This window comes from Numida meleagris, chromosome 5 (assembly GCF_002078875.1).
Source record: "Numida meleagris isolate 19003 breed g44 Domestic line chromosome 5, NumMel1.0, whole genome shotgun sequence".
NCBI lineage: Eukaryota > Metazoa > Chordata > Aves > Galliformes > Numididae > Numida > Numida meleagris.
The window spans coordinates 22,013,032-22,026,301 of NC_034413.1; positions in this window are offsets into that span (position 1 = coordinate 22,013,032).

Sequence of the window (13,270 nt, forward strand, 5' to 3'; positions counted from 1 at the left end):
GCTTGGTTGTTCAAGTAGCAGCTGTTTTTGAACTGCCAATCTTATCTTGAAGAAACATGTCTTGCTCAGCTCTGAACCAGGTAGCTTATCTCACCTCTGAGGCTGCACATCAGCTTGAGGTCTGGAGTGAAATGACTTCTGCGCTATCAGATCAAGTTGATGTGAGCCCACATCACAGTCCTAGCACACATAATTCAGCTGGCTTTAGCAGTTTGTTCAGTAGGATGCTAGGCCTACATCTGTGGGAGCACTGAATTATTTCTTTTCTCTGGAGACTGAGAGTCAGAAAAGATCCCTTCAGGTCAGGACTGAGTTCTCAGAGGGAAGCCAACAGTCAGGCAGCTAAATTTTAGTTCAGCATGCTGGGTATCCAACAATCTCCAAGGCTAAAACAGTGAAGGTTAAGAGGCTAATCTTCTCAAGAATAGATGATCATAGAAACTAATGAGACATACACAGATTGCATGTGGTTTCCTGATTATCCTACTTAATAACTGCTTTCTCTGAAATTAGGACCTTTGCTCTGTCTGGCAAATAGAAACATTTATTCTGTGAATATCCAGAGATGCATTTGATAAGCTCAAAAGATTTTTTTTATTTTCCTTCTTAGAAACAGTTGTATTGCCCTTCACAAGCTTATTTCATGATGAAGATGTGTTCAACAAATTTGATGTTTAACATGCATGTAACAACTCAGATTATCCACTGTTTTCTCTTATTACTGATAATCAGGGTTATTTTTGAAGAAATAAGAAGTAGTTTTAGTAGTACATCTGTCAAAATATTTAACTCTTTGGACACCAAACTTGAAGTTGGTGTCTGATTACTATTTTTGTTTCTGTTATCAATATCTTGATGAGGGGATCGAGTGCACCCTCAGTAAGTTTGCAGATGACACCAAGTTGGGAGGGAGTGTTGACCTGCCAGAGAGTAGAAAGGCACTACAGAGGGACCTGGATAGATTGGAACAATGGGCCAAGGTAAACTGTATGAGTTTCAGTAGGGCCAAGTGTTGGGTCCTGCACTTTGGTCACAACAGCCCCAGGCAACCCTACAGGCTTGGGGAGGAGTGGTTGGAAAGCTGCCTGACGGAAAGGGACCATGGTATGCTGATGGATGGTCGGCTGAATATGAGCCAGCAGTGTGCCCAGGTGGCCAAGAAGGCCAGTGACATCTTGGCTTGCATCAGGAATGGTGTGGTGAGCAGGACTAGGGAAGTGATCCTGCCCCTGTACTCGGCACTGATGAGGCCCACCTTGAGTACTGTGTTCAGTTTTGGGCACCTCAGTACAGAAAGGACATAGAGGTACTGGAGCAGGTCCAAAGAAGGGCAACAAGGCTGGTGAAGGGCTTAGAGGGTATGCCCTAAGAAGAGAGACTAAAGGAACTGGGGCTGTTTAGTCTGGGGAAGAGGAGGCTGAGGGGAGACCTCATTGCTCTCTTCAAATACTTGAAAGGTGATTGCAGTGAGAGTGGGGTTCGTCTCTTGTCACTGGTGACAGGACAAGGGGAAATGGCCTCAAGCTGCGCCAGGGGAGGTTAAGGTTGGATATCAGGAAAAACTTCTTTACGGAAAGTGTTGTTAAGCACTGGAATAGGCTCCCCAGGGAGGTGGTTGAGTCACCATCCCTGAATGTGTTTAAAAACCATTTGGATGTGTTGCTCGGGGACATGATTTAGCAGTGGGTTGTTAGAGCAGTATGGTTAGGTTGCGGTTGGACTTGATGATCTTGAAGGTCTTTTCCAACCTGAGCAATTCTATGATTCTATGATCTGAAGAAAAGCAGATGATGGTGTGATAGTATGTTATGTTTCTAATAAACTGCAATAAAATAACAGTTTAGATTCAGGGCACTTCTTGGGATATCTGCTTAAATGTGTGCGAGTAATGTGTCAGACTGACAGTGATCTTAATGCTTACAGGACTGATTTATTTATGTGTATTTTGTTTATGTGACTGATATATTTATGTTCCTTAATTTAAATAATGGGTGTTAGCAAAGAACTTTTTAATGACTACTTTTAATTTAAGTCGATGTGGTAACTATGAACATTTGTCAGGTAAGGTTTTTTGTTTTGCTTTTAACTCTAGCTATTGAACATGTCATGATTTGCTCTCAGAACCTAAACGTTCACAAAAAATGGACCTCAAAAATTACTAAGAGCAGAGAGATTAAAGACAGAACAGGTTCAGAGAAACAGAACTTTTCTTTTTAATGTTACAGTGTTTTATTTCAAGTAACTCTGAAAAGGCTGGTGAAGCAGATCTTGTCTAGTAAGTTGGCCAAAACTCATTTGCTAGCAGGAGCATCTGCACCGCTTGCTGTGAACAAGAGGAGCACTGCTGCTCGCACTAGGGAGTACTTGGTGTTTTTCTGTAGCTTTAAATGTAATTAAAATAGGAGGTACATCTATGACAAATGGAGGAGGAAATATAAAGAAAATCAGAGATATTTCAAATGTTAGAAAAGTGAAGGAAACATTATGGATGAGAGATAGTTATAATTATTTTGCAAAGGCTCTACCCCTTTGATGCCCCTGCACTTGTTATCAGCTCAGGAGCTGGGAGAATCTCTTCTCCTATCACCTACACACATTTTCTCTGACACCTTTCACTTACATGTATACATTGTGTTCCCCATGGAGTTTTTAGTCTTGTTGTAAAAATGACACTTTCAGGGATATGACTGTAGAGGCTGAAATGTTGATTACCAGTATTAATCATTTCTGGAAATACCAGTCTGTAAAGATGCTACCCCTCTAGTGTGCATATAATATATGTAGAGAGGAACAGACATGGGGCATTTGGTAGTATGTGGGACAGGGGAGGAAGAAACATGTTTAATTTTGGCCATTTTGGCATTGATTTATCATTTTATGGTCAAATTTTTAAAATATTATTGAATTCCCAATCCAGTTAATTGAGTCTTCCTCATTTGGTAGTGCTCTATACTGGTTTCATGAATATGTAATGAAATTTCCCCTTGTGCCTTCATTGTCAGTGTTTGAAAGCACGTCTGCAGGGAAGTCTTTAGACCATCAGTCCGGAATCCCACTTCCCTCTCAGCTGCTTCTCTCCATATTGATGGCATACAGGATAAACAGAACAAGTTAATTTGTAATCTTAGATAGAAAATGATAGCTGCACTGTTTCTGTCATTGAGCACACTGCCAGTTTAAACAGCTGATTAGTCAGCTTCTGTGGAATCGATCTGAATCAGTTCCACCTGCATGCACCCACCAGGAGCCACTTTATTGTAAATCAATCATTCTGAAAACATCTCACAAAGGGGCCAGTCCTCACTAACAAGCCATCAATTTAAACTGTCTGTCTGGAGCACTCAAGAAATTAGAAGTGCAACAAACATTTATTCTAAAATTATGGAGAAGTCATTTCTTCAAGCCACAATCTGTAACTACTTGGTTGTGGTGGTGATTTTCTTGCCTTTAAAAAAAAAAAAAATTAATATGCATCAGATTACTTTTCAGACTTCCCGAAAGCACATGTACTATCTTATGGTGGGGAAAAAAAAACAAAAACAATAGGTTGGGAATTTTAACAACAATGGATAGCCTTTATTACTGGAAGGCAGCATTAACAGTAACTCAGAGACTTTATATCCTGCCCTTGTGCCCCTTGGGTGCTAAGATCGATCCCTAGAGTCAGAGAATTTCTCTTTATTCTTTGACATGATGAATTAGTAAATTTTGCTTGTACGGAGAGTGGGTCTTCCAGCTGGCAGTAGTTGGAGAAGTTGTCCCAGAGGGGAGATACAGATATATGGCTTGGTCTCCAAACTCTTCCTTTAAGACATTTCATACTACCCTAAATAAAAGAGAGTGGAGAAGGCGTACTCTACTTTTTTTTTTTTTTTTTCCCTTTTATTGACCTGTCTGGGCATTTCACTTATGTCAACAAAAAAGCTGTGAGAATCATGTTTTCAGGTTGAGTGCATTGTTTGGGATCTCTGGAGTCTTATTCAGCTTGAGAAAAAAATATGGCAGCACTTAGCTTGCAAGTTGCAGTGCAAAATACTATGTGCAATGTTAAGCTGTATAATTACATGTTGCCACATGATTGCATTGTCAACACTCTGTCTGATTACAAGGTAATTTCATAGTTACTGGCTTTGATGCAAAACCTCTCAGAGACTTGTGTATTACACAAGTGTCCCACTCATGGAAATATAGTCAAAATAAAAGTTCATTGAAGCTCATGTGATAGTGTGGAAGGTAATTTTATACTCTCAGGTGATGTTGAGCCTGATCTATCTCTGATTAACCTCAGATGAAATCCTCTCATTTATTGTAGGCTAGTTTGGTGAGATATCTCTTATGTATCACAGAATCACAGAATTGTAGGGGCTGGAAGGGATCTCTAGAGATCAGCAAGTCCAACCCCCCTATCAAAGCAGGCTCCCTAGACCAGGTTGCACAGGTAGATGTCCAGGCGGGTCTTGAACATCTCCCGAAAAGGAGACTTCTCAACCTCTCTGGGCAGCCTGTTCCAGTGGTCTGTCATCCTCACCGTGAAGAAGTTCTTACGCACATTTGTGCAGAACTTCCTACGCTTCAGTTTGTGGCTGTTTCCCCTTGTCCTATCACCACGCACCACTGAAGAGTCTGGCCTCATCCCTTTGGCTCCTACACCTTAGATATTTATAAACATTAATCAGATTCCCTCTGAGTCTTCTTTTCTCAAGGCTGAACAGACCCAGGTCACTCAGTTTTTTCTCCTAAGAGAGGTGCTCCAGCCCCTTTATCATCTTTGTGGCCCCCTGCTGGACTCTTTCCAGGAGATCCCTGTCTTTTTTGTATTGGGGAGTTCAGAACTGGATACAGTACTCCAGGTGAGGCCTGGCCAGGGCAGAGTAGAGAGGAAAGATCATCTCCCATGACCTGCTGACCACGCTCTTTTTCATGCACTCCAGGATGCCACTGGCCTTCTTGTCCACCAGGGCACACTGCCGGCTCATAGCCAACCTGTCGTCCACCAGCAATTGTGGAATGTAATTGTATAGTATTCACAGCAGATTTGGACCTTTGGCTTATCCCTCTGGCATGGTTGGAGTGTGGGTGGGTTTCATGTGTTTAGTGACTGTAAGTCATATATGAGACAGTCTTTCTAACTAGCCATACTAAAAAGCAATAGATATGAACAAGACACTTTTTGACTATGTGGATTAAAAAAAAAAAGGACTGTACTTATGTCCGCAAAAAATAGGGCTTCAGGAGTTTGGGTGATGCCTCTTACATTTTACTAACATGCATTTATGTGTTAATCAGATGTTACTGAGGTGACAGTGTTCGTCTAGATAAAAGCTGCAGAATGTGCTGATGCTTCTTTTCTCCCTTCCTGTTGCCTGTTGGTCTCGTGGACCTTGGGAAGACTATTCCTTCTCCATTGCAGGAAATCTCTTTTAGAAACCTGTTCAGAAGGGAGGATAAGTGAAGATCTGTTCACATCTCTGGTTAGTAGGGCAATGACAGCAAGACATTAAAATAAAATAATGCAGTAATCACATCCTTGAGTATAGCGTTCCAGATACTCTATGGCAGGACTGATATCACTTAGGCAGGAAGAAGTGCCAGAGGTAGTTGATTTCTAACCCAAGACGCTGAAGAAGAGAAGCTCCTTTTTCAGGTCAGTGAGATGTCTCTAGGTTGAAGGAGGACAAGATTTTTGGAGGATCCTCTTTCCTCTATGGAAAATTCCTATGCAACTTTCTGTTAGGTCTTTCTAACCTTTTCTCAAGGGAATTCATCTGCCTTGTTGATCTGGTTTCTTTTGAATGAGACTCGTGCTACTCAGCTGTTTTCACGTGGAGCTAGACCAGCTGCTTCCCATGTCTGCTGCCTGGTTGTTCTAAGTGACTTCCTCTAGTATGAAAAGCCTATAAAAGTGACCATTTTTTGGTATTTTCAGTCAACTCACACTTTCACACAAGTAGCATTTATGTCAGCATTGGTCATGATTTCTATTTAATTAAAGTTGTGCTATCTATCTGATCTTCAGCAAAATCCTTTTACCCATTTGTCATCATATTTCTAACTGTAGGTATTGAGCTGAGCATGGGTAATGGATAGAAACTGGATAACAATATTATAGTTTCCTGAAAGAATGATCTCAATCCACAGATGAAAATATAGGAAAAAATTCCCTTAAAGTTAGCTGGAAAAGAAATCAATTTCTGCATGTGTATTATTTACTCTCTGCCTGCGCAATTCGCAGAATTAAGCTGTATATACTTAGATTCTGTAGGCCACTATGAGGGCCTTTATGTGGGTCTTTACTTTTACCTAGTACTCTGTAGTAGTTGAAACAGGTAAAATTCACTGTTAGAAGCAATTTCCCCATGAGCCAGCAAACTATGGATGTCACCAAAATACGTCTGCATGATCATAGAAGTGGATTTCACCACTTCAGTATCATCCACTGTCACTGCCTAGAAGACTGTGTTATCCAGTGAAACAGATACGCTTGCAGAAACCTTGTCACATCTGATATGTATCACAATGATTTTACATTAAAAAATAGAAACTTTTTATTAACAGAGATGGGATTTCTTAAATAACTGTTTATGCTATACTGGTTCTTCATGAAAATATATTCAGAATTAAAATCTAAGGATTAAAATGAATACTTTAATTGCTTACTAAAAAATATAACTACACTGTATGGTGGCACTGATATTCTGGCTCCTGAGAAGATATCATCTTACAGATACCTGATCCATGACAAGGGATTTCAGGACCTACAGCAACAGAAATAACAACACAGTTAAAACCAGAGACGTGATTAAGGCTTTTTGTAGCTCACAGGAGTAGTACTGCCAATAATCTTCCCATTCCATGTTCTTTCTCCCTGATGTGGTTGCTTACTGACTGATGCTGAGTTCTGTGTCCTCTCTGTGCAGGAGGATATGGCTTTAGTTATCACTTCAGTTTATTACTTTTATTTTAATATGATAATCCTGGTGATTTTCTAGTGTGTACTCCTGGGATCCCGCATAACGTATTGCTCATTGTAGGTGCATGATGATTGTTATGAAAGCTTGTCTCTTGACAAAAGCAAGGAGTTGTCTGGTTGAAGTGAATCCTGGATTAAAGAAATAAATGGGAAAAAAAAGGTAGACTAGAACAGCTATGCATCTCAAACTCAGTACAACAAGGATGGCTGAAAAGCAATTTTATCTGGTGCATTTCTAATTATGAAAGTACAGTACAGGTTAAGGTAGTTGAAGCTAGGTACGTAAGTATTGGTTTAACTAGGTGATGGCATAACAGAAACACTGACACAAACTACTTTGTCCACCTCTGATATCCTACTGGTCTTACAAGATGAGAATGTATTAATGGGCTCTTATAGATAGTTCTGCAAATTACCTTTGGCATGCTTAATGAGTTATTCAGTGACTTCTGGGTACTTAGAAGTCTCTTCTTTCTATTTGTGCTGTACACAAGAAGGCAAATGCTTAAATGAACAATGCATTTTAGTACCTCTTTCCTGAGCTTCAATTTCTGGCTAATTGGGACTCCTTTCCTCTGTGTTACTTTTTTCTTGGAGCTGAGTGCTCAGCACCGCTTCGTAACTGTTAGTATATATATTTTTTCTAATATCTTGCTTCTTGTTGGCAAGAAAGTTCTGCATAGATATTATTGGACTGAATGGTGAGGAGGCAAATACATAGGAATAATGGTTTTTGTTAATGCCATCAATTGCTAAAATGTTTAACCTAGACAAAAAAAGTGCAAACATGGTTACTTCAGTATTTTTTCATTATTACAGTATCCTGAGTTATCGTAAACTAGAGTTGAAATGTCCACTTTAAACTGATACTGTATACTGTTTCCCCACTACTGTGCGGTGAAAAAAAAAATATTTTACAAAAAAGAGATTTTCTCTTGATGAGGGAGATGGTATCTGCAGACATTTAGTTCACTGTAGTTACTTCTGAAAACTTAATTTGTTAAATTTCTCCCTAGGCTCTAAACTGACCCTGGTGGCTTTCTTGTTGCCCACGTTTTAGTGCATTTTAGGGTAAAATGGGATAACTGTATGCTTTATAGTACGCAGGGCCATCTATCTTTTCTTCTCTGTCAAGTAGTTGATGAATTATGGATTTTTTTTCATGCTTTTACTTAGGAACCAGGTAAGGAGATGACTAGCCAAGACAGAGTAATGTGATGGGACAGTGTGGTTTCACTGAGTACAAGTTTCATTTTCTTTAGGACTCTGATATGAAAGATCCTACAGGAGGACGTGTATATGCTGACAGTCTGTGAAACTGAGCTTCTCTCTCCTGATATGTCAGAGCTCCCTGGCATGAGTTGTTGACTTCATAGTGTAAAGTAAAGCCATGGGCAAACCTGTCATTCCAGCATCTGCCAGAGTCCAGAAGAGCAACATTAACCGTAAAAAAAAAAGTCTCAGAAATGCAAGGAGCTACATTGCATGTATAGAGATAGTTACTAGCATGATGCTAGCTTGTGCATAAGGGACTGAAGGGCTGAAAAATGAAAACAGTTCTGTCTGTTCTTGGTAAAAGAAACTAAAGTAGAAAACCATAGCTTTCTTACTGTCTTCAGTAAAGAAGGTGTATGTACTTTTAGTTATAAAATATGAGGGCTGCTCTAGAAGTGATGCCTCCTAGTTTCTTATGTTAGTTCATGATGTCAGAGATGGCTGTTGGTGGTATAGCAGCAGAGGTTGAACTTCCCTAGCAATATTCCATTAAATACTGTTGCTGTGTGACAGATGGCAGCAGATGGGCAGTATGACAGAATGGTGTCTGACATGGAAGTGAGTATGAAGCAAAGATGTGTCATTTAATTCCTCCATGCAGAAAAAAATGGAACCCATTGACATTCACTGATGCTTGCTGAATGTTTAAGGAGATCAAATAGTAGATGTGAGCACACTGAAACAGTGGGTGGTGCGTTTCAGCAGTGGTGACAGTGACGTGAAAGACAAGCTGCATACCAGACAGCCATGCAGACTTTTACAAATGTGACACGCAGGCTCTTGTTTATCACTGTAAAAATGCATAACTAATAGTGGAAACTGATGAAAAGTAGTGTTTTGTGGCTGAGAGTTTGCTCTGTTGAATGGTGTTATTGTGCTCTTTGTATCTGATTTAGTTCCATGGAACTAAATAGGAGGCATTACTTTCAGAGTGACATACATATAAAAAAGGTGCTTTAGCAAAACAGTGAAAAACTGCCATAATTTTAATCCACACTAATCCATATCTTTTTCCTAAACCATTGCTGGTTAGAATACCTTCTTCAGTAGGTCACTCATGCTCTAAGCTGCATGTCTAGTATAGCACTGAAAGCAGCTCTATTACACATCACTTGGGGCTTTTGTATTTATTATTACGAAGCATTAGTTGTGCTTATTTTGCAAGCTAAATAAGCTGTATTTACATTTACATGCCAGTTCTGCAAATCTAACTTGGGAAATGGGAATAACAGTTCCTTTTTGGAGTTTTGTCTTGACCCTGGCTACATAAGTTGAGAATTGGCAGATGTTTCCATAGCTCAGTTGAAGTAATTCTCTGATTCAAATTCTAGAGTACATATTTCAAAATAGTATGGATTATGTGTGAGCTAAAAAGTATTGTGCTCCAGTCACTGCAGCACTTCAGAGCCAGTTGAACTATAATAATAAAAAGTGATAAAATGTATTTGTATCTGTCAAATGAGCAGATCTAATTTAGGATACATGTGTAAGAAGAGGTAAGCAAGTTCTGTTCTTTTACTTTGGTTTAAGTCTTCTATTATTCCATTGATTTAAACCGAATTTCTGTGGTCTTGTTCCAATGTAATTGTGATCACATTCAAATCTGTGAAGTAAAACTCAGCACTGACATGAATGATGGTCTAAATTACACTAGCTGTTCTTTTACAGTGTATTTCTGATCAGCTGACACTTCATGTATTTCTTATTCACATCCTTACTCATGTCGACCCAGACTATTGTCTAGCACTCGTAACCATTTATTCCAGGCTGTAATTTACTAAACTTGACTTCAGGTGAGCCACTTCAATATCTTTTTTATGCTGTACTCTAACAGCATTATGCAGTTCAACAGAATTTGTACTTCTGGCTGTAGAATAACAAGAATTAAGTGAGAATTAATAGGATAGAGAATAATATTAAAAAAAAAAACCTGTGAGATCTGTTTATTTTTAAAAAGACATACATTGTGTCTTCAGAATCTATTTTGTCATATCCTTTCTTTACATCAGATATCCAACTGTAATATTTATTCCTGATGGAGACTTTCATTGAAGCACTTTAATAGTTTGTTTGAGAAGTGTTGTTTTTTTGTCAGGCCTCACCCAGTAGTTTTTTGGATGGTATGGACTGCTCACTGCATTTAAAAGCAAAGAAATGGAATTGCTCTGGGGATGCCTTGGATTCCTGTTATTTACTGTTATTATATTATTATCGGCCTAAATGCAGAGCTGTATGTAAAGAATAACTCTGCCTAGGCACCCTGTCCAACATAGCACTCTACAGAAAGCTACTCTATTAATTACAAAATATATCGATCTCGCTAGGAGGAGGAACAGGATCGATCAATCCTCCTCAGCAATGAAAAATCAGGCAGTCTAAAATGCTAGTATGACAACAATGTATAGTTTGGGACCTAAGAAGTGCAATGACAATAACAATAAAAATTCCCATTTATGGAGCACTTTGTCAAACAAACATCTCAAGGCACCACACAATAAAAACATAAGAAAATGAAATCAAACAGAGCCATGGGCTTGATTGAAGGGAAATCATTGATCTTTATTCCTAAAAGTACAATGAAAAAAAAAAACCTTCGTCGCTGAGGTGAGGCATAAAAGTTAGAAAGCTTTAGAGTCCTACAAATAATGTCCCGGAGACAATTTCTTTTCTTGTCCATTCTAGACTTGTTTTGACACTACACAGAATTGGGTGCATGAAACAGTAGATTAAAACTGATTTAGAGGGCAAGGCTATCACCTTCTAGTCCAAAGGGTAATTCACTATTATAGAAATGATTTTCTAAAATATTTCTAGGAGTATTATCTGCCTTAAATTTGAGAAATGGTGCAAGAACTTAGCTCAGATGTGATCCTTTTTCTGATTTCTCTCCTTTTCTCTTTTGCAGCCCTCTGTTTTTGTTTCAGATTTATGCAGGCAAGTCTGATAAATTAACTTTGAATCAACCACAGTAAGTTCTCTCCTTTTTCTACTCTCCCGGTCCCATGCTCCCTTCTGTTGTTGCCAGTATTCCTGTTCTGCATCCAGCTGGATGACATTTGATTATAACTGTATCCTCAAGTACAAAGTTTTTTTGTCCATTTTTCAAATGTAAATGTAGGCATCCCCAAAGCTGTCCGTTTTTTATTTTTTTGTTAGATATTTTATGTAAAGAGAGTTAACTATAAAAAAAATTTCACCATAAATGCCTCATTCCATATGATTGGGATGGGGGAAAGTTCTGCTAGTCATTCTTGTTTATTACAGTTTACAGAGATGCGCATGTTACTTTCATGGGGCTATGCAGCTACTCATATATACCAACTGTTATATTTTTGACTTTGCCTCCATAAATCCAATGAGATAATAATAATAATAAGGAAAATCACATAGTGAGAATAACTGCTTTTTTTCTAATCTTTAATTTTCAGTTAGTTTTGATTTTAAAGTTGAAAGCTCAACAGCTTATGCAAGTCTTGAACAATGAATCTTCAATGAATATGAAATATGCTCTTTTTCATGTTTTTAAATGTATAATTCTTTGCACTGGTTTTACTTGTTCCACTACAAGGGAAATATTTGGGCTATAATGTTTTGAAAAGAGTGTCAGAAACAAAAACTGGTAGTACTTCTAAATGTAAGTTTATATTTTATTGCCAATGATTCCTGAAGTCAGTTGGAAAACAGAAAGAACCAAGTTTGTGAGTTTATTTTGCAGCAGTTTTGGTCACTGAATTTATTACATGTTCATTAACATTCATTAAATAACCTTGCTTGCATATTAGTCACCATCAAGAAGTACTGTGCTGACCATATGTACTGATAATGAAAATTTTATTTCAGATGGATTATAGAAATTATATCAGATCTTGCTTACGTCTAATTCAAATGTACTGATATGAACAAAGACTTCTATTAACTATAGTGATTTCTTACATTTTCAGATCTCTGGGGCCATTCTAGAGTTCTGCACTACTGCAAAAGTTTCAGTTTAACTAGGCTAACTGATAGGGCATACTTGGTATCAAGAGTAATATGAGAGCGTGCTTTCAGGTTTCTGCCGAGGCAAAAAGATCAAGATGTTCACCTTGACATCTTGTTTTTTTAGCAATATTGGATCCAAAATATTGAAAGCAATAGCCATGCTGTGTAGGCACAAGCCTTTTTTTAATTTACACTGGAAAAAGCAATGCTTCACCGAGGATAATCTTGTATAGTAAAATATATTTTGTCGAAGTTCAGCCTGGGGCAGAATCACTACTGTAAATTTTCAGTCCTACTTCACATTCTTTTCACATACATCTACAATTAATATAACTCCCTGTGGCTTACAGGTGGTCCTTGTTGGATCATCAAGAAAACAAATCAATTATGCCCCATTGAGTTTGATGTAGCGTTTCTTTATACAGTCATTCATCTACTACCATGGTAGTAATAAATTGGTGAAACATCAGAAACCGTCTCTCCCTCCAGAAATGAAAAAAATAACAGATCTCATGTTGTTCACACTTAGTGATAACGTTATCAGAGTCTTTTTGTTTTGGACTCAAGATAGAGCATGTGCTACACAGTACATGTGACGCCTTAATCACAAGTGTTCTCCAGTAATGACAGCTTAAACATAACAGAGTCCAAAACTTTCTGCCCTGAAAGACAGAGAGCTGTCAGAGGTAAAATCTGAGAAATCTTCATCTTAGTAACCCTCTGTTTTGAAAGGTAAGTGTCCTTCAATAACAATTTTTAATTAGGAAAAAAAACCTTCTGCTTTTAACTTCATTAATGTGCTCTTTTAACACACCTCTTCTTGTTGTATATCTTTAACGACAGTGAAATGTACATATACAGCGTTTATGATTTGATTTAATACTCTTTTGAAATGAGAAAGTTATTAAACATCAATCATGTTGCAGCTAATAAATAAGAGGAATCACAGGAGCAAAAGCCCATGTGGCTCTTTAATGCAAAAATATTTATTATGTGATACTATTAAATGAATTACAGGAACTAAACCTTCAGTTCATTACAAAG